This window comes from Rhinolophus sinicus, chromosome 4 (assembly GCF_057876585.1).
Source record: "Rhinolophus sinicus isolate RSI-liver-muscle chromosome 4, RSI-T2T, whole genome shotgun sequence".
Taxonomy (NCBI): domain Eukaryota; kingdom Metazoa; phylum Chordata; class Mammalia; order Chiroptera; family Rhinolophidae; genus Rhinolophus; species Rhinolophus sinicus.
This window is the reverse complement of record NC_142504.1, coordinates 59,995,780-60,017,255: the sequence shown is the minus strand read 5'-3', so window position 1 is coordinate 60,017,255 and position 21,476 is coordinate 59,995,780. Positions and strand designations below refer to the sequence as shown.

Here is a 21,476-nt window from a genome sequence, read left to right as displayed (position 1 = left end):
TCTCCCTCACACGGTACTGCTATGTTTTCTCTGCACTATTCCAGCTTCTCACACAATGGGGGGATTCCCTGGGAGACGGGTTTCTCCTCTGTTAATACTTCGGCTGGGTCACAGGGCGCAGTGTCCGTGTGGGTATGCGGAGAGCTTTTGAAGTTCCAAAGCTCTTCCTACACCAGATTCAGAGCCCGTGTGTTTCAGCAGTTCTGTTTACTCCTGCAGGGAGACACCCAGATAGGTGGGGACAGGGGTGGGGTGAGTTGTGAGAGGTGGCCCAGAGCAATGGCGGTGACCACCACCACAGCCAGTCCTGCTTCCACAGCTCCCTCCCCTTTGCCGGAACTAGTTGGGCTGCGAATCTGTGTCTGCGATCCACAGTTCTCAGAACAGCAAATATTCTGTTCTTTTGATCTTACACTGCTACTGTTCCATTCTAGCACCGGGCAGGTGGGGACGGGGCGAGCTCTGGGAGGGTAGGGAGGGGGCAGCTAGTCTCAGTGCCTAAGGCTTCCGTTCTCTGCTCGGCAGTGAGCGCTTAAACCACCGTTTTCAGCCTTCTTCCCTCAGTCTTTTCTCCGAGGTCTCTGCTGTGAGCGTTGGGTTCAGCTGTGTTATATGTTGTCCCCTCAACCCTTGGGCCATACATGGAGCCCTAGCAGTCCAAGTTCTTCCCTCTCCCGCAACTGTGGTAGTTCAGGGATGCAGCGAGCTCGGAGCACTGACCTAGGTCTGCGTCCTGCGCCCGCGCGGCTCCGTCTCCACACTTTGCCTTTCCCTCCTCTCCCACTCGTGCCATTCACCCCTTTAGGTGAATTCAGTAGTGGGCCTCTTCATCTTGCCTGTCTGCTGTGCAGGGAGTCCTTTGTGGAGTTATAGTTGTTCGATTAGTTGTAAATTCCAGGGGAGATTTACAGAGGCTCACCTCACACCGCCATTTTGATGGCACATTCAGAAACAATATTTTTTTAATCAACAAGGGCACAGAGGGGTTTCACAGAGAAGGGGTTGAAGGATTGGGGAGGTTACAGTGGCTCAATCATCCTGGCAGTTTGAGGAAAAAGTAAGAAAGCATGAAACAGCTTAGTGGACTTCGGAGCCTGTCCAAGTGCAGTAAGGCTGAGGCATGAAGGGTAAGGAGGGAAATGAAGCCAGAATACAAATTGGGGCAGGCTGTGATGGCCTTGAGTGCTAAGCCACAGAGTTTGGTTTCTGTCTGGTAGACAGCAGGGAGTGGGCAAAAGCTGATAACCAGCTCAGAAAGATGACTGTTGTAAGCAGGGGTTGGTGGGAAGAGGGGGTCTCACTTGAGGCAAGGAAGATTTGTCACAATGAAGCAAGAGAAAGTGACACCACCTCAATGAAGATAGCTGACATGGAGATGGAGAGAAGGGTACAGATCAAAAAACAACTCTGAGGTGTTGGTGAAGTCTGAGGAAGAAGTGAGATCAGAGGTAGAACCATTAACCAAGAGAGGCTACACTTGGAGAATAGGGAGAGAGGGAGAGACATGGTGTGTGTGGGAGAGAGAGTAAGGAGGGTTAAAAGGATGGGGAGGGAGGGATACACACTGGGGTTCAATCACTTGGCCATGTTTTTTGCTTAAAAAAAAGCAAAAAATATGTCAGGAAGAAACAAAGGGAAATTTGCTATTTTCAAGAGAACTCTGGCCTATATATGGACTTACTCTACTGATAGATTTACAGTGAGAGGTTCAACTTTAGAGAAAACTGATGTTAATATAATGTCGGGTTAAATGTGGGCCATGGAGCAGACAGCCTGTGTTCAAATTCAACTCAGGGACTTAAACAGATATTTACACACCCATGTTCACACTTCCCAGCTGTGTGAACTTGAGCAACTGTCTTAATCTCTCTGGGTCTTAGTTTACTTTTAACAATCTACCTCATAAGATACTTGTGAGAATTTAATATTAATATATGTAAAGGACTGAGAACAGTATCTGACATATGGTAAGTACTCAAAAATATAGCTTTATTATTATTATTTATGGATATTATGATTACTATTCCCACCTCAAGTACAAACTAAAAGAAATGACATGTCCCATTACTTTAATAAACAACTGAAACTCTCCCTGCCCTTTCTCCTGCCCTGCCTCCCTTGGGGAACTTAGAGACTTTTTCATCCATATAGTCTGACCTCTCAATTCTGGCCCCAAGCTCATAAATCATGGCATCCCACCTTTGACCTCCCCTCTGAGCCTTCTTCCTTTGGCAATGACTCTCTTTATATGTATAGACTGATAGTTGATTGAATAGATGATGGAGTGAGAGAAGAATGTAAAAGATGGATGGACAGATGAGCAGATATGATGACTAGATGGATGAATGGGAAGGTAATACCATAGTAAGAAAATAGATGGATGGAAGGATAAATGATTGAATGGATGAAGTGATGGAAAGATAAAAATGGGGATGGAAGAATGGACAGATAGATAGATGAATGGAAGGAAAGATGAATGGATGGATGAATGGATAGATGGATGATGGATGGAAGGAAGAATGGGTAGGTGGACAAATGGACAGGTAAATGGAAGAATGGATGGATGGACAGATGGAAGGAAGGATGGAAGAATGGATGGCTTATGAACTGATATGTGGACATATGGATAGATGACAGCCCCAGAACAACATCCCAGAGTGCAAAATTTCTCATTATGCCAAAAGAGATGAGGTTATTCCCCCTACTGTCAGCAGCTTCAACTGATGACAAACTGAACACTGCTGGCAGATGGGCAAACCAGAGCTCCTTGGCACAGGAGATCCAGGGAAAGTTTCCTGAGCACCTGCTGTACACAAGGCCTAGTGCTGGACTACCTTGGTTGTCCATTCAGATGCTTGGTCCTCATCACAGAACCTGTTCCTAGTACTTAGCCAGTGTTCACTCAGACAGTTGTTTTAAAGTCCTTGTCTAGTAAGTCTGAAGTCTGTATTTGTTCAGGGATTTTTTTTGGAGATTTATTTTTTCCTTTGAATGGGACACGTTTTCCTGTTTCTTTGTACACAAATGATCTTTTGTTGAAAATTCAGTATCATATAAAATAGCTGTTTCTCTTAGTCTTTGCATGCTGGCTTCATGCTGGGAAGGCCTTCACTAATTAGTGAAGTATGAAGGCTTAAGATCTCCTCAGGACTTTTATGGGTATTTTTCTTCCTTGGACCTATATGTGTGCTTTTCACGCATGGACCCAATTCTCCTGTATACACGGCTGCTTTAAAGTGTCTTAATTTTTTTTAAAGTCTCTCCTCTGTTTCTTCTTGGGGACTTAACTGGTTATGTTGTATTCCTCTACCTGTAATCGCTTGCCCTAGGTGTCTGCAGATTTGTAGTCTACTCTTGGTTTTCACAAGCCATGCCCACTGCTTCCTGCAGTTTCCCTGAGACTGAGATTCCAGCTGCTTTTGACTGTTTGAACTCTGAGCTAAGCACTACGGAGACCAATCCCTTAGGCACCCCTAAGACAGACTAGAATATTGCAAATTTGGTCTCTCTGTTCTCTCTGTTTTGTGGAAGGGAACTGGGGCCTGGGCAGCACCAGGGAGTGGGTAGGGCAAGGGTAACTAAAAATGCCATAAAATTGTCTACCATTTTAAATGTACATTTTCTTGATTGGGCATTTCCTTGGTTTCTGTAACTCTTTGACTGATTTCCAGAGCTACTATTAAGTTATTTTGTCAGTGTCTAGTTGTTTATTCAGTGCTTCCAGTCCATCATCTTGCTGATGACATTCCTCCATTCATATATTTTTAAGATCTAACCATGTAGTTTCATGTACATCTAATCAGGGTTTCTAACCACTGCAGAGTATTCTCAAGCATGCTATCCAATAAAAACACAATACAAGCCATGCCTATTAGTTTAAATTACTTAGTATTCACATTAAAAAAGTAAAAGGAAATGGGTAAAATTAACTTTAATAATATATTTTATCTGACTCAATATATCCAAACTACTTTCACGTCAACACATAACCAATATAAACAATTATTAATGGGATATTTTACATTCTTTTTTTTAGTAGTAAGTCCCCAAAATCCAGTGCGTATTTTATACTTACAGCACATCTCAATTAGGACAAATCACATTTCAAGTGCTCAATGTACTTACTCGTTCCCCTACTGACAGCCACTTGCTTTGTCCCAAATACCTCACTAAACAATCCAACAGTAATATGCACACATGTGTCTCCTCGAAGACTAGTGCAAGCAGTCACTTCTCTCAGGTATACCCCCAAGGGAGGGATAGCTTGCTCATATTCAAGTCACCTGCATTTATCAGCTCCTCTACAGTGTGGCTCTGCCCGTCCCACTTCCAACACACACAAACGTATCACCAACTCCTCATCCCTCCAATCTCTGGCATTACTCACCTTTGTAATGTTTGTCAATAGGATGGTTGTAAAAGATGATGCCTCCTTGTTACTTTGATTTTCATTTCTCTAATTACTAATGAGTTTGTGCCTAGCTACCTTTTAAAGAATTTTTCCAACCTAAACAAGCATTAAAAACAGACTAGCTAGGGGCAGCCAGTTAGCTCAGTTGGTTAGAGCATGAGCTCTTAACAACAAGGTTGCAGGTTCAATCTCCTCACGGGCCACTGTGAGCTGTGCCCTCCACAACTAGATTGAAACAATGACTTGACTTGGAGCTGATGGAGAAATACACTTAAAGAAAAAAACAACAACAACAGACTAGCTAAATAAGTTACACTGCATCACTGAGTGGACTGTTACAGAGCTGTTAAAAAGAAAGGAGAAACGTGCACACACGACTAAGATAAATCACTAAGTGGGGAAATCAAGCTGCAGAACAGAACAAACCAGGAGGAATCCTGACACAGATGTAAACAGACAAATGCACATATGCAGAAGGTCCACAGCTATTACAGTACCCATCACTGCAGGAGGTGAATTACAGAGCATTTCGCACTTACTATGCCTAAGTGATTTCCAATAATTATGTGCACAACTTCTCTTTTTTCTTCTTTTTTTTAATTAAAATTTATTAGGGTGAAAATCATTCATAAAGTTACATTGATTTCAGGTGTACAATTCTGTAATACATCATCTATATATCACATTGTGTGTATGCAAAAATTTTCAATCAGAGTAAAGAAATTAATATACAAGACATATATTCTCGGATTACCAACCCCCATCAAAAAAAAAGTTTCCTGTCTCAAAAACAGGCCCCCCCTAGCACCATCTCCTGCCCTCTCTTACTCTCCAGCCCCCAGTTCAGGAATCTTGTACACAGAGAAAAGTCTGAGTTCTGAGTTGTTACTCTACATGTAGGAAGCTGGGATTGCAGCCCAACAATCCCTGTTCTCGAGGCAGAGAAGCAGAGCAGGGAGGGCTCAGTGAGCAGGGCCTTTGGGCCACCAGCTCTCATCCCACCCCTATACCATGGCTGTGTGTCCTCTGGCACTTCTCCTCCCCTCTTTCAGCCTTCCAGTCCTTACCTGGACAGTGGGACTAGTAATTACTATCTCACTTGCAAAGATATTGGGGAATTGAATGAGGGGTGTATACCTCCCCCCCTTGGAAGGAAACATTCCTTAACCTTTAGGAGTGACCCTGAGGGCTGATCCCCTGCGGGTTCTTTTTGCCCACAGCCCACAGCCCTCTAGGGCCATATTCAGCACTACGCCCACTCTGCCAGTAATTCACTATCAGACCTGAACCCTCTCTGTACATCAATTTACCCATCTGCAAAAAAGGGATGAGAATAATATCTGTCTGATAGGATTATTGTGAAGACTACATGCTTTTAGAGCTATGAAGAGATTAGAACACCCGGCATACTTGTTACTATGATTTCTCCAGCTCCCCAAACATGACACCATGACTTCATTCTTGAAATGTATATTTGTTGAGTATCTACCAGTTCAGGCACTGCTCCAGGAACTTCCCTCTTCAGTCACTCCAGACCATAGAAACTAAGAAAAATGAAAATGAAGAGGAGGAGGGAGAGGAGGTAGGAGGAGATATTATTAACCCCAGAGAAAACCCTGTTACAAAAGAAAGATAACCATAGTTACTACATCACTCAGCTATAACTGCTGTTTGTATCAGTTTATAATAATATAAACTCTGAACAAGAATTAATCACTAAATGGAGAGGATGAAAGGAGAGGAGGACAAGGACATGGGTGAGGACAAAAACAAAAGATAGTCTCAACGAGCAGACACCCTCTGTGTTCTCCATTATTGTGGGAGGGCTTCCACAGCTGCGCCACTGAAGGAGACTCACGGTGTGGCCTTGGTTCCCAGGAGCTAATCAGCAGGCAGGTTTGGGGACATCTGAACCAGCAAACCTTAAAGCTGGTCCGGACACACCAGAAGCCCAACCCCCACATCCACCAGAAGGGGCAAGCCAGGCTGAAGACTGGAAAGATTCATGCAAGGCCACACCAGGAGCTAGTTGCAGAACCAGGCATAAACTCACTTCTCTGATCCCTGGTCCAGTGCTCTTTTCTTTGGCCCCCTCACTCACTCCCAGGTGTGAGACTGATTAAATAAATCATGGGGCACAAAAACAATGGAATATCTTGCTGCCTAAAGACAGTGAAGTGATACTAGTCATGTGGTTTGGGGTCTCTTGGGCCCCTATTACCCCATCTGGAGAATGGGGATATAGTAGTACATACCTCGTAGGGGCTTAGGAGCAAAAACATGGGTTTATCTATATAAATACATTTATATAGATAAACTGGTTAAGAGAGCATTGGCCCACGAAAAGGTTAGGGGTCTGCATTACCACCATCTTCCCCTCTACTTAGAAGAGACAACCTCTGTGGTACAATGCCAAGTGTAAAAGGCAACATAGAAAAGTAAGTACACACCCTGCACAGCAGACAGGCAAGACGAAGAGGCTCACTACTGAATTCACCTAAAGGTGGGCGAGTTGCGCGCGCAGGGGACAAGGGAAGGGAGAAGTGCGGAGACGGAGCCCCGCGGGTACAGGCCACAGACCTAGCTCAGTGCTCCGAGCTCGCTGCATCCCTGGAACTACAACAGCTGTAAGAGAGGGAGGAACTTGGACTGCTAGGGCTCCGTTTATGGCCCAAGGGACTGAGGGGACAGCATACAACACAGTTGAACCCAACACTCACAGCAGAGACCTCGGAACAAAGACTGAGGGAAGAAGGCTGAAAACGGTGGTTTAAGCCATCACTCCCAAGCAGAGAACGGAAGCCTTAGGCACTGAGACTAGCCGCCCCCTCCCTTCCTCACAGAGCTCGCCCCACCCCCACCTGCCTGGTACTAGAAGCAGAACAGTAGCAGTGTCAGATCAAAAGAACAGTATATTTGCAGTTCTAAGAACTGTTGTCCGCAGACACAGATTCACAGCCCAACTAGTTCCGGCAAAGGGGAGGGAGCTGTGGAAGCAGGACCGGCTTGTGGTGGTGGTTGCCGCCACTGCTCTGGGCCACCTCTCACAACTCACCCCGCTCCTGTCCCCACCTATCTGGGTGGATCCCTGCAGGAGTAAACAGAACTGCTGAAACACACGGGCTCTGAATCTGGTGTAGGAAGAGCTTTGGAACTTCAAAAGCTCTCCGCATACCCACACGGACACTGCGCCCTGTGACCCAGCCGAAGTATTAACAGAGGAGAAACCCGTCTCCCAGGGAATCCCCCCATTGTGTGAGAAGCTGGAATAGTGCAGAGAAAACATAGCAGTACCGTGTGAGGGAGAGAAAAAAGTCTGCAGTCAGAGAGACAATAAAACATTCTACCAAGTACTGGAAAACAAAAGAAAGACCTCCTTCTATCAACCAGTTGCAGAAGCCACTCCCGTAAGTGTCAAGGAAGAGAAATAATAAATCATTAATTGCCATGAATAACCAAGGCAACAAGACAGCTCAGAAAGAAAGTGAAAAGTCTAGCGTAAAGGAACTTAAAGATATGGAAATATGTGACTTAAATGACAGAGAATTCAAGGTTGCAGTTCTGAAAAAACTCAACAAGATGCAAGAAAACACGAGAGGCAGTTCAATGAACTCAGAAACACAATGAAAGAACAACATGAGCATTTTATGAAAGAGATTAAAATTTTAAGAAACAACCAAATAGAATTTCTGGAGATTAAGAACTCAACAGAAGGCATTAAAAATGAAATAGCCAGCTTAGGTAGAGGAGTTGACCAGATGGAGGAAAGAATAAGTGACATCAAACATAGAAACCTGGAAATTACACAGATGGAAGAAGAAAGAGACTTGAGACGTAAAAGAAATGAAAGAACTCAACAAGAACTTTCAGAGTCCATCAGAAAGAGTGATATAAGAATAATGGGCATACCAGAAGGAGCAGAAAGGGAGAAGGGAACAGAGAATATATTCAAACAAATTGTCGATGAAAACTTCCCAAACTTGTGGACAGAAATGGATCCTCGAATCCAAGAAGCAAATAGAGCACCTAATTACCTCAATCTGAACAGGCCTTCTCCAAGGCACATTGTATTGAAGCTGTCTCAGATCAATGACAAAGAAAGAATCCTCAAGGCAGCCAGGGAAAAGAAGACGGTAACCTACAAAGGAAAGCCCATTAGATTATCATCAGATTTTTCAGCAGAAACTCTACAAACAAGGAGGGAGTGGAACCAAATATTCAAAATATTGAAAGAGATAAATTATGAGCCAAGTATAATATATCCAGCAAAGATATCCTTTAGATATGAAGGAGGAATAAAGACCTTTCCAGACATACGGAAGCTGAGGGAATTTTCTAATACACGACCTGCACTACAAGAAATACTAAAGGAGGCTATTCAATTACCATCAATGGGGACAATTTGTGGCAACCAAAACATAAAAAGGGGGAGAGTAAAGGCCTGAACCGGAACATGGGAATGGAGAAAGTAAGCATGCTGAAGAAAATGAAATACTCTAAATATCAAACTTTCTTTTACATACACTTAAGGGTAACCACTCAAAACAATCCAGAACTGAAATATATACTGTAATAAAAGAAGAAACAGAGGGAAACATCATAGAATACCACCACACAGAAATAATAGACAACAACAAAAGGGAAATAAACAATGGAGACACAGCCCTATCAGAAAACTAAAGATAGAATGACAGGAAATCCTCACATATCAATAATCACCCTAAATGTAAATGGACTGAACTCACCAAGAAAAAGCCACAGAGTAGCACATTGGATCAAAAAACTAAACCCAACCATATGCTGTCTCCAAGAGACACATCTCAGCTACAAGGACAAGCATAGACTCAAAGTGAAAGGGTGGAAATGACACTCCAAGCAAATGGTACCCAGAGAAAATCAGGTGTAGCCATAATGATATCAGACTTCAGGGTGAAAAAGGTAACAAGAGACAAAGATGGACATTTCATTATGGTAAAGGGGACTAACAAAAAGAAGACATAACAGTCATCAATATTTATGCCCCCAATCAGGGAGCATCGAAATATACTAAGCAACTACTAACAGAATTAAAGGGAGAAATTGAACAAAACACAATTGTACTAGGGGACTTAAATACATCATTGACAGCTATGGATAGATCATCCAAACAGAAAATAAATAATGAAATAGCAGCCCTTAATGACACATTAGATGAAATGGACATAATTGACATATATAGAGCACTTCATCCTAAAACATCAGACTATACATTCTTTTCTAGTGTACACAGAACATCTCAAGGATAGACCATATATTGGGACATAAAATCAGCCTGAGCAAATTTAAGAAGATTGAAATCATACCAAGCATATTCTCTGATCACAAGGCTTTGAAATTGGATATCAACTGGAAAAAGAAAGTGGGAAAACACACAAATACATGGAGATTAAACAACATACTTTTGAAGAATGACAGGGTCAAAGAAGAAACTAGAAGAGAGATCAAAAGACACACAGAAACAAATGACAATGAAAATACATCCTACCAAAATTTTTGGGATTTAGCAAAAGCAGTTTGAAGAGTGAAATTTATATCATTACAGGCCAATCTCAAGAAAGAAAAATCCCAAATAAATAACCTCATGTTACACCTTAAAGAACTAGAAAAAGAAGAACAAGTAAAACCCAAGGTCAGCAGAAGAAAGGAAATAACAAAAATTAGAGCAGAACTAAATGAAATAGAGAACAAAAAGACAATAGAAAAAATTAATATGACAAAGAGCTGGTTCTTTGAAAAGATTAACAAAATTGACAAACGCTTGGCTAGACTTACTAAGATAAAAAGAGAGAAGACACTGATTAACAATATCAGAAACGTAAAAGGGGAAGTTATCACGGACACCACAGAAATACAAAGGATCATCCAAGAATACTATGAAGGACTATATGCCACCAAATTCAACAACCTAGAAGAAATGGACAAGATCTTAGAAACATATAGCCTTCCAAGGCTGAACCATGAAGAACTGGAAAATCTAAACAGACCGATCACCAGTAACGAAATTGAATCAGTCATCCAAAATCTTCCCAAAAGCAAAACCCGGGACCAGATGGCTTCACTAGTGAATTCTACAAAACCTTCAAAGAGGATCTAATACCAATTCTGCACAAACTCTTCCAAAAAAATGAAGAAGAGACAGTACTCCCAAACTCATTTTATGAGGCCAACATTACCCTGATACCCAAACCTGGTAAGGACAGCACAAAAAAAGAAAACTACAGACCAATATCTCTAATGAATACCTATGCAAAAATCCTAAATAAAATTCTAGCAAATCGAATACAACAATGCATTAAAAATATTATTCATCACGACCAAGTGGGGTTCATCCCAGGGGCACAAGGATGGTTCAATATACGCAAATCCATCAATGTGATACATCACATAAACAAAATAAAGGACAAAAATCATATGATTATATCAATTGATGCAGAAAAAGCATTTGACAAGAGACAACATCCATTTATGATTAAAACACTTAATAAAATGGGTATAGAAGGAAAATACCTTAACATAATAAAGGCCATATATGACAAGCCCTCTGCTAATCTCATAATTAATGGAGAAAAACTGAAGCCCTTTGCTCTACGTTCAGGAACACGACAGGGATGTCCCCTATCACCTCTGCTTTTCAACATCGTGTTGGAAGTCCAGGCCAGAGCAATCAGGCAAGAGAAAGAAATAAAAGGCATCCAAATTGGAAATGAAGAAGTTAAATTATCACTCTTTGCAGATGACATGATACTATATATAGAAAACCCTAAAGACTCCACCAAAAAGCTATTAGAAACAATCAACGAATACAGTAAAGTTGCCGGCTACAAAATCAACGCACAAAAGTCCATTGCCTTCCTATATACTAACAATGAAATCTCAGAAAAAGAAATACCAAAAACAATTCCTTTTGCAATTGCAGCAAAAAGAATAAAATACCTAGGAATAAACTTAACCAAGGATGTGAAAGACCTATATGCTGAAAACTATAAGACATTTTTGAAAGAAATTGAAGACGACACAAAGAAATGGAAAAACATTCCATGCTCATGGATTGGAAGAATCAACATAGTTAAAATGGCCATATTACCCAAAGCAATGTACAGATTCAATGCAATCCCCATCAAAATCCCAATGGCATATTTTAAAGAAATAGAACAAAAAATCATCAGATTTGTTTGGAACCACAAAAGACCCCGAATAGCCAAAGCAATCTTAAGGAAAAAGAACAATAATGGAGGTATCACACTTCCTGACTTTGGCTTGTACTACAGGGCTACAATAATCAAAACAGCATGGTATTGGCAGAAAAACAGACACATAGACCAATGGAATAGAATGGAGAACCCAGAAATAAAACCACATAAATATGGACAAATAATTTTTGACAAAGAAGCTAAAAACATACAATGGAGCAAAGACAGCCTCTTCAATAAATGGTGCTGGGAGAATTGGATAGCGATGTGCAAAAGCATGAAACTGGACTGTTGTTTGTCACCATGTACCAAAGTTAATTCAAAATGGATCAAAGACTTAAGCATAAGACCTGACACAATAAACTGCATAGAAGAAAACATAGGTACTAAACTTATGGACCTTGGGTTCAAAGAGCATTTTATGAACTTGACTCCAAAGGCAATGGAAGTAAAAGCTAAAATAAACAAATGGGACTATATGAAACTTAAAAGCTTCTGCACAGCAAAAGAAACCATTGACAAAATAAAGAGGCCACCAACTGAATGGGAGAAGATTTTTGCAAACAGTGCCTCCGATAAGGGGCTAATATCCAGAATATACAAGGAACTCATGCAACTCAACAACAAAAAAACAAACAACCCAATTGAAAAATGGGCAGAGGACTTGAAGAGACATTTCTTCAAAGAGGACATACAAATGGCAAATAGACATATGAAAAAATGCTCAACATCACTAATCATCAGAGAAATGCAAATCAAAACCACAATGAGATATCACCTCACCCCAGTCAGAATGGCTATCATCAACAAGACAAATAATAACAAATGTTAGAGAGGCTGTGGAGAAAAAGGAACCCTCATACACTGTTGGTGGGAATGCAGACTGGTGCAGCCGTTATGGAAGGCAGTGTGGAGGTTCCTCAAAGAATTACGAATAGAATTGCCATATGACCCAGCAATCCCTCTCCTGGGTATCTACCCAAAAAATCTGAAAACATTTAGAGATAAAGACACGTGTGCTCCAATGTTCATTGCAGCTTTGTTTACGGTGGCCAAGACATGGAAACAACCAAAATGTCCTTCGATAGATGAGTGGATAAAGAAGTTGTGGTATATATACACAATGGAATACTATTCGGCAGTAAGAAAAGATGATATAGGAATATTTGTGACAACATGGATGGATCTTGAGAGAGTAATGCTGAGCGAAACAAGTCAGACAGAAAAAGCAGAGAACCATGTGATTTCACTGATATGTGGTATATAAACCAAAAACAACAAAAGAACAAGACAAACAAAGGAGAAACAGAAACTCATAGACACAGACAATAGTTTAGTGATTGCCAGAGGGTAAGGGGGGTGGGGGGTGGGAGATGAGGGTAAGGGGGATCAAATATATGGTGGTGGAAAGAGAACTGACTCTGGGTGGTGAACACACAATGGGATTTATAGATGATGTAATACAGAATTGTACACCTGAAATCTATGTAATTTTACTAACAATTGTCACTCCAAAAATATAATAAAATAAAATTTTAAAAAAAAGAGAGAGAGAAGACACTGATTAACAAAATCAGAAACGTAAAAGGAGAAGTTATCACGGATGCCACAGAAATAAAAACAATCATCCAAGAATACTGTAAAGGACTATATGCCACCAAATTCAATAACCTAGAAGAAATGGACTAGTTCTTAGAAACACATAGCCTTCCTAGGCTGAACCATGAAGAACTGGAAAATCTAAACAGACCGATCACCAGTAAGGAAATTGAATCAGTCATCCAAAACCTTCCCAAAAGCAAAACTCCCGGACCAGATGGCTTCACTAGTGAATTCTACCAAACCTTTAAAGAGGATCTAATGCCAATCCTGCTCAAACGCTTCCAAAAATTTGAAGAAGAGACAGTACTCCCTAACTCATTTTATGAGGCCAACATTATCCTGATACAAAAACCTGCAAGCACAACACAAAAAAAGAGAACTATAGACTAAATTCTCTGATGAATACAGATGCAAAAATCATAAAGTAAATTCTAGCAAATCGAATACAACAATGCATTAAAAAGATTATTCATCACGACCAAGTGGGGTTCATCCCCGGGACACAAGGATGGTTCAACATCCGCAAATCCATCAATGTGATACATCACATAAACAAAATAAAGGACAAAAATCATATGATTATATCAATTGATGCAGAAAAAGCATCTGACAAGAACAACATCCCATTTACGATTAAAACACTTAATATAATAGGTATAGAAGGAAAATACCTTAGCATAATAAAAGCCATATATGACAAGCCCTCAGCTAATCTCATAATTAATGGAGAAAAACTGAAGCCCTTTGTTCTAAGTTCAAGAACACGACAGGGCTGTCCCCTATCACCTCTGCTTTTCAACATAGTGTTAGAAGTCCTTGCCAGAGCAATCAGGCAAGAGAAAGAAATAAAAGGCGTCCAAATTGGGAATGAAGAAGTTAAATTATCACTCTTTGCAGATGACATGATGCTACATATAGAAAACCCTAAAGACTCCACCAAAAAGCTATTGGAAACAATCAACGAATACAGTAATGTGGCCGGCTACAAAATCAACGTACAGAAGTCCATTGCATTCCTATATACTAACAATGAAATCTCAGAAAAAGAAATACAAAAAATAATTCTTTTTGCAATTGCAGCAAACAGAATAAAATACCTAGGAATAAACTTAACCAAGGATGTGAAAGACCTATATGCTGAAAACTACAGGACGTTTTTAAAAGAAATTGAAGAAGACACAAAGAAATGGAAAGACATTCCGTGCTCATGGATTGGAAGAATCAACATAGTTAAAATGGTCAAATTACCCAAAGCAATATACAGATTTAATGAAATCCCCATCAAAATTGCAATGGCATTTTTAAAAGAAATAGAACAAAAATCATCAAATTTTTTGGAACCACAAAAGACCCCAATAGCCAAAGCAATCTTAAGAAAAAAGAACAATACTGGAGGTATCAAACTCCCTGACTTTATCTTGTACTACAGGGCAACATTAATCAAAACAGCATGGTATTGGCAGAAAAACAGACATATAGACCAATGGAATAGAATGGAGAACCCAGAAATAAAACCACATAAATATGGAAAGATAATTTTTGATAAAGAAGCAAAAAACATACAATGGAGAAAAGAGAACCTCTTCCAGAAACGGTGCTGGAAGAATTGGATAGCCACGTGCAAAAGAATGAAACTGGACTGCTATCTGTCACCATGTACCAAAATTAATTCAAAATGGATCAAAGACTTAAGCATAAGACCTGACACAATAAGCTGCATAGAAGAAAATATAGGTACTAAACTTATGGACCTTGGGTTTAAAGAACAGCTTATGAATTTGACTCCAAAGGCAATGGAAGTAAAAGCTAAAATAAACAAATGGGACTATATGAAAATTAAAAGCTTCTGCACAGCAAAAGAAACCATTGACAAAATAAAGAGGCCACCAACTGAATGGGAGAAGATTTTTGCAAACAGTGCCTCCGATAAGGGGCTCATATCCAAAATATACAAGGAACTCATGCAACTCAACAACAAAAAAACAAACAACCCAATTGAAAAATGGGCAGAGGACCTGAAGAAACATTTCTCCAAAGGGGACATACAAATGGCAAATAGACATATGAAAAAATGCTCAACATCACTAATCATCAGAGAAATGCAAATCAAAACCACAATGAGATATCACCTCACCCCAGTCAGAATGGCTATCATCAACAAGACAAATAATAACAAGTGTTGGAGAGGCTGTGGAGAAAAAGGAACCCTCATACACTGTTGGTGGGAATGCAGACTGGTGTAGCCGTTATGGAAGGCCGTGTGGAGGTTCCTCAAAAAATTACAAATAGAATTACCATATGACCCAGCAATCCCTCTCCTGGGTATCTACCCCAAAAATCTGAAAACATTTATACATAAGACACGTGTGCTCCAATGTTCATTGCAGCTTTGTTTATGGTGGCCAAGACATGGAAACAACCAAAATGTCCTTCGATAGATGAATGGATAAAGAAGTTGTGGTATATATACACAATGGAATACTATTCGGCGGTAAGAACAGATGATATAGGAACATTTGTGACAACATGGATGGATCTTGAGAGTATAATGCTAAGTGAAATAAGTCAGACAGAAAAAGCAGAGAACCATATGATTTCACTGACATGTGGTATATAAACCAAAAACAACAAAAGAACAAGACAAACAAATGAGAAACAAAAACTCATAGACACAGACAATGGTTTAGTGGTTACCAGAGGGAAAGGGGGGTGGGGGGTGGGAGATGAGGGTAAGGGGGATCAAATATATGGTGATGGAAGGAGAACTGACTCTGGGTGGTGAACACACAGTGGGATTTATAGATGATGTAATACAGAATTGTACACCTGAAATCTATGTAATTTTACTAACAATTGTCACCCCAATAAATTAAAAAAATAAAAATGAGACACTAAAACAGCAAATGATTTTTCCTCTCTTCATTGTCTAGCAAAGCGGCATTTAAGTTTTAATGAAACAATTAGGAATTGATCTTAAGGGGATGTTTTACATTTTTGGCATACCATACCTGTCCAGATTATACTAAATTCCCATAGGGTGTCCATATTTAAGCAACAAATAAAAGAGGATATTTGGAATCAAAAAAGAAAAAAAAAAAAAAAAAAGAGCTAAACAACCAGACATTCTGTGCTTCCTGACATAATGCAGAACAAAGTGCCTAGCACCACCCATGAAGTGTTCTTCCCAAAAATGTTTTAACTACAAACCAATACATCCTTCAAATACAACTTTATAGGGAACAGGAAATGGAGAAACAAATAATGCGATGCCACAGGACAGAGAGCAGATCAGTCCAGAAAGAGAGCTGATCAGTCCAGGAAAACTGACCTGGAATCTTCAACAGGTCAATCGCATGGCAAAAACTACTGTCTGGGGAGCAGAGCAATTCCTCTACATTAAAGAAAAGAGAAGAGACAAAAAGAAGAAACGAAAAAGGTTAAACAAAATAAGGTGGACCCTATTTAGATTCTGATTTGAACAAATCTCCCACACAACAGTATATTTGAGATAATAGAGAAATTTGAATATAAACTGGGTATCAGATAATATTAAGGAATTTATTAATTTCATTCAGTGTAATAATGGTACTGTGATTATGTAAGATGTCCTTATTTTTAGAGATGCATACTGAAGTATTTGGAATAAAATATAATACATGTAATTTGCTTTAAAATACTTCAGCCAAATAAATAAAACAATAAATAAAACAAATACAGCAAAATATTCATAATTGCTAAATCTAGGTGATGGAGCATGCCAGTCCTGGTCTTGCTGTTCCTCATTTATCTATTTCTTGCTCATCCTCTGCTCCTCCCAGTAAGCACAAGAGCTGACCCCTTCAGGCTCTCTTGCCCTCTGGATAATTTCAGCCAGTGGAAGATACTGCAATGAGACCACAGAGTGAGATGAAGGGAGAAACTAGGGTACCTATCCTTGCCAGACTGTCCCATGGGTCCCCACTGTGTCTCAGGCAGTGTCCCTGATGGCAGCTCCATCCCTTCTACATCTACATTTACTGCTCAGGCCTGTGATTCCAACTTCTGCCTGGACTTTGAACATATGGGGAGAAGGGCCCTGTGTGTGAGAGGCAAGGGGTACACTGTAATCATGATGTAATAGATAATAGATGTGGTCTTTCTGGTCCTGACACAGAGCTCCTAAAATCTTTGGAATCCCACAGGATGCCACACCTGAATTTATGCTAAGGAGGTAACTCAGGGTGGGCCTTTTGACAATTTCAAGAGAGGAGCTGGTCATGGCAGAAAGACAAAGTATGTGATTAGAGTAGAAACTTTCAGCCCCATCCCCAACTTCCAGGGTGGGGATAGGAGCTGGAGACTAAACCTAATCTCGTGGTCAGTGGTGTAATAAGACCTCCATAAGACTCTGGACACCAAAAGTTCAGCCAGTGCCCTGGTTGGTGAACACATTGATGTATGATGTGGGTGATGTGTCCTGACTCCCCAGGGAAAGGGCACAGAAGTTCTATATCCCAGGCTCTCCCAGACCTCACCCTCTGCATTTCATCCATTTAGCTATTATAAACTTGTATCCTTTTTAGTAAAGCTGTAATTGTAAGTATAACATTTTTTAGAGAGCTCTGCAAGTATGTCTAGTAAATTATTGAACCTGGGGGAGCTAAGAGCCCCCCTGAATCTATAGCCAGTCACTCAGAAGTGTGGGTGGTCCCAAGACTTGCAGCTGGCATCTGATATAGGAGCAGTCTTGTAGGTCCTGCCCTTAATCTGACAGGGCTGGTGTTCTAGTCAAGACGGCAGAGTAAGTAAATGCTGTGCTCGCCTTCACTCACAACCACATTAAAATTACAACTAAACTACAAAAGAACAATCATTGAGAATCACCTGAAATCTTGCTGAACTGAAGTCCTACAACTAAGGACATACAGAAGAATTCATCTCGAAACTGGTAGAAGGGGCAGAGACATGGAACAGGCTGACCCGACACCTGAACGTGACAATTAAAAATTAGGAGGGGGGCCGGCCCCGTGGCTCAGGTGGTTGGAGCTCTGTGCTCCTGACTCCGAAGGCTGCCGGTTGGATTCCCACATGGGCCAGTGGGCTCTCAACCACAAGGTTGTTGGTTCAACTCCTCGAGTCCCGCAAGGGATGGTGGGCTCCACCCCCTGCGGTGGGATTGAACACAGCACCTTGAGCTGAGCTGCCTCCCGGATGGTTCAGCTGCTTGGAGTGCATCCTCTCAACCACAAGGTTGCCGATTCGACTCCCACAGGGATGGTGGGCTGCACCCCCTGCAATTAACAACTGCAACTGAACCTAGAGCTGAGCTGCGCCCTCCACAACTAAGACTGAAGGGACAGCAACTTGAAGCTGAATGGCACCCTCCACGACTAAGATTGAAGGGACAACAACTTGACTTGGAAGAAAGGTCCTGGAGGTGTGCACTGTTCGCCAGTGGAGTCCTGTTTCCCTTCCCCAATAAAATCTTTAAAAAAAAAATTAGGAGGGATATCTCAGCTGTGGAGGTATCCCCAAAGGAGTGAGGAGTCCCAGCTCCTCCCCAGCCCAGGGTTCCAGTGCCAGGGAGAGAAGTCCCCATAAATTCTGGATGTGAAAACCAGTGGAGATTGTGACTGAGTGAGACAGAGAGTGACTAGAGTCCCAGGAGTTCCTCTTAAAGAGACCATGCATGGACTTACTTACCAATAGAATCACTGGCTCTGAGTTACAGCATTGGGGCCACAGCTGGAGAGGCTACAGGGACATGAGGTGAGAGAACTGAGTTGTCTGACTTCAGGACAAGGGCTTGCGGGACAACTTTCTCCCACACAGAGGAGCTGGCAGAAGCCATTGTTTCTTTGTTGAGCCCTCACCCTTCTCAGCATGCAGATACGGGCAGCTGCCATATCTGCATCTCCATCAAGCTGGCTAATGCCTTTTATTTGCAACACCCTGGTGTTTCTGAGATCCCACCCCACCCAAATTTTGGGCATAGCCAAGCTGCTTCCAGTGGCTTTTTTGTACAAACTGCCTGCCTTAGCTCATGCTGCAGACTTTGCTAGGGTCACTCAAAAGTCACAGAACCCAGGCAAACAACATCTGACTTGAGTGTGTCCTGTACCTCTGGCTGAGCTGCCCTAAGCGCAGCACTAGCAGCCGCCAACCTTGGTTCATGACTTGGTCCACTTCCAAGCACGGCACAGACAGTAGCCATCTGCAAATTGCTTTGTGGCTCCTGCCGCATGGCCCCTGAGTAGAATGGGCTGTGGGTAAACTTGAGCTGGAACAGGTCCCCTCACAGGTGGCCCTGGGGCTGGTACACACAGTGGCCCACTTTGAAACAAGCTGGAGCATCACCTAGCTGCCTCCAAGAACAACACACTCAAGTGGTAGATTGAAGGCACCAGAGTCCTGCTGAGGCAGATCCTGCTCTGGAGTGTCAGCACCTATACCACAACTCCTCCACTGTAGTCATGTCCAGTCATCACAATCAATAAGCCTAACAGTTAGTCTCTCCCACCGACGTGCAAATAGCAACCAAGGCTCAACTTCAAGAGGAGGGCACACAAACCCACACAAAAGACACACCTGGAATGCACAGCCCAGGTGGCCAGGGAGACTGTGCCACTGAGCCCCACAGCACACCTACTATATCAGGCTACTCTGGGAGACTGGGAGACGTAGCAGCCCTACCTAATACATAGAAACAAACACATGGAGGCACCCAAAAGGGGGAGACAACGAAACATGTCCCAAATAAAAGAACAGAACAAAGCTCCAGAAAAAGAACTAAACAAAATGGAGATGTGCCATCTACCAAATGCAGAGTTCCAAACAATAGTTATAAGGATGCTCAATGATCTCAGTGAGAACTTCGACAAAGAGACAGGAAACATAAAAATGGAGATAAGAAAACATAAAAAAGAACCAGTCAGAAATAAAGACTACAATAAGTGAAATGAAGTATTCTTCATTTACATTAGAGGTAGATTACCTCTATACATTAGAGGTAATCAGCAATAGATTAGATGAAGCAGAGGATAAATCAGCAATTTAGAAGATAAGGTAGCAGAAAACACCCAATCAGAACAGTAAAAAGAAAAAGAATCCAAAAAACAAAAAAATGAGGAGAATGTAAGGGGCCTCTGGGAAAACATCAAGCGTACCAACATTCGCATTGTAGGGGTACCAGATGGAGAAGAAAGAGAGAAGGAATTGAAAACCTATCTGAAGACATAATGATGGAAAACTTCCCTAACCTGGTGAAGAAAATAGATATACAAGCCCAGAAAGCACAGAGAGTCCCAAACAAGATGAACCCAAAGAGGCCAACACCAAGACACATCATAATTAAAATGCCAAAGGTTAAAGACAAAGAGCAAATCTTAAAAGCAGCAAGAAAAAAGCAATTAGTTATCTACAAGGGAGCTCCCATAAGACTGTCAGCTGATTTCTCAACAGAAACTTTGCAGGCAAGAAGGGAGTGGCAGAAAATATTCAAAGTGATGAAAAGCAAGGACCTATAATGAAGATTATCCAACAAAGCTATCATTTAGAATTGAAGGACATATAAAGATTTCCCAGACAAGAAAAAGCTAAAGGAATTAATTATCGCAAAACCAGTATTACAAAAACTGTTACAGGAACTTCTTTTTTTTAAAATTAGTTTCAAGTGTACAAAGCAACATAATAGTTAGACATTTAAACCCTTCATAAGTGAAAACCCACCCCCCAAGCTACCACACCTCTGACATCTTATATAACTGTTACTATACCATCAACTATCTTCCCTATGTTGTACTTCACATCCTGTGACTATATATACCTATATATTTAGTTACAGTTGACATTCAATACTATTCCACTTCAACTCTTCAGGAATATAGTGCATTGGTCAAGCATCTACACAGTCTATGACATTATCCCCCTGGTAAGTCCAGTGCCCATCTGGCACCTTACATTATCTTTACAACATTGTTGATTATAATCCCCATACTGTATTAACTATCAACTTGTATTACTTAATTCCTTAACCTTTTTCACCCTGCCTCCAACCCCATTCCCATCTATTATACTAGTAGATCTGGCACCATACCTAGTCATTACAATATTATTCACTATATTCCTTATGCTATACCCTACATCCCCATGTCTACTGTATAACAACCAATTTGTACTTCTTAATCCCTTCCCCTTTACCCATCCTTAACCCCCTCCCATCTTAAAGAAGTCCCTCTAAGATTCCTTGTAATACT

At 41.2% G+C, this 21,476-nt stretch overlaps 1 long non-coding RNA gene across 1 annotated transcript in view; it reads right to left on the bottom strand.

Moving 5' to 3' along the window:
• Positions 1 to 4,247: 4,247 nt before the first annotated feature.
• LOC148758387 (uncharacterized) overlaps positions 4,248 to 21,476 on the bottom strand; it is a 42,098-nt gene continuing 24,869 nt past the window's right edge. The window contains exon 4 of the long non-coding RNA XR_016021117.1: positions 4,248 to 5,955. This is a non-coding gene — a long non-coding RNA (uncharacterized LOC148758387). The remainder of the gene's footprint in view (positions 5,956 to 21,476) is intronic.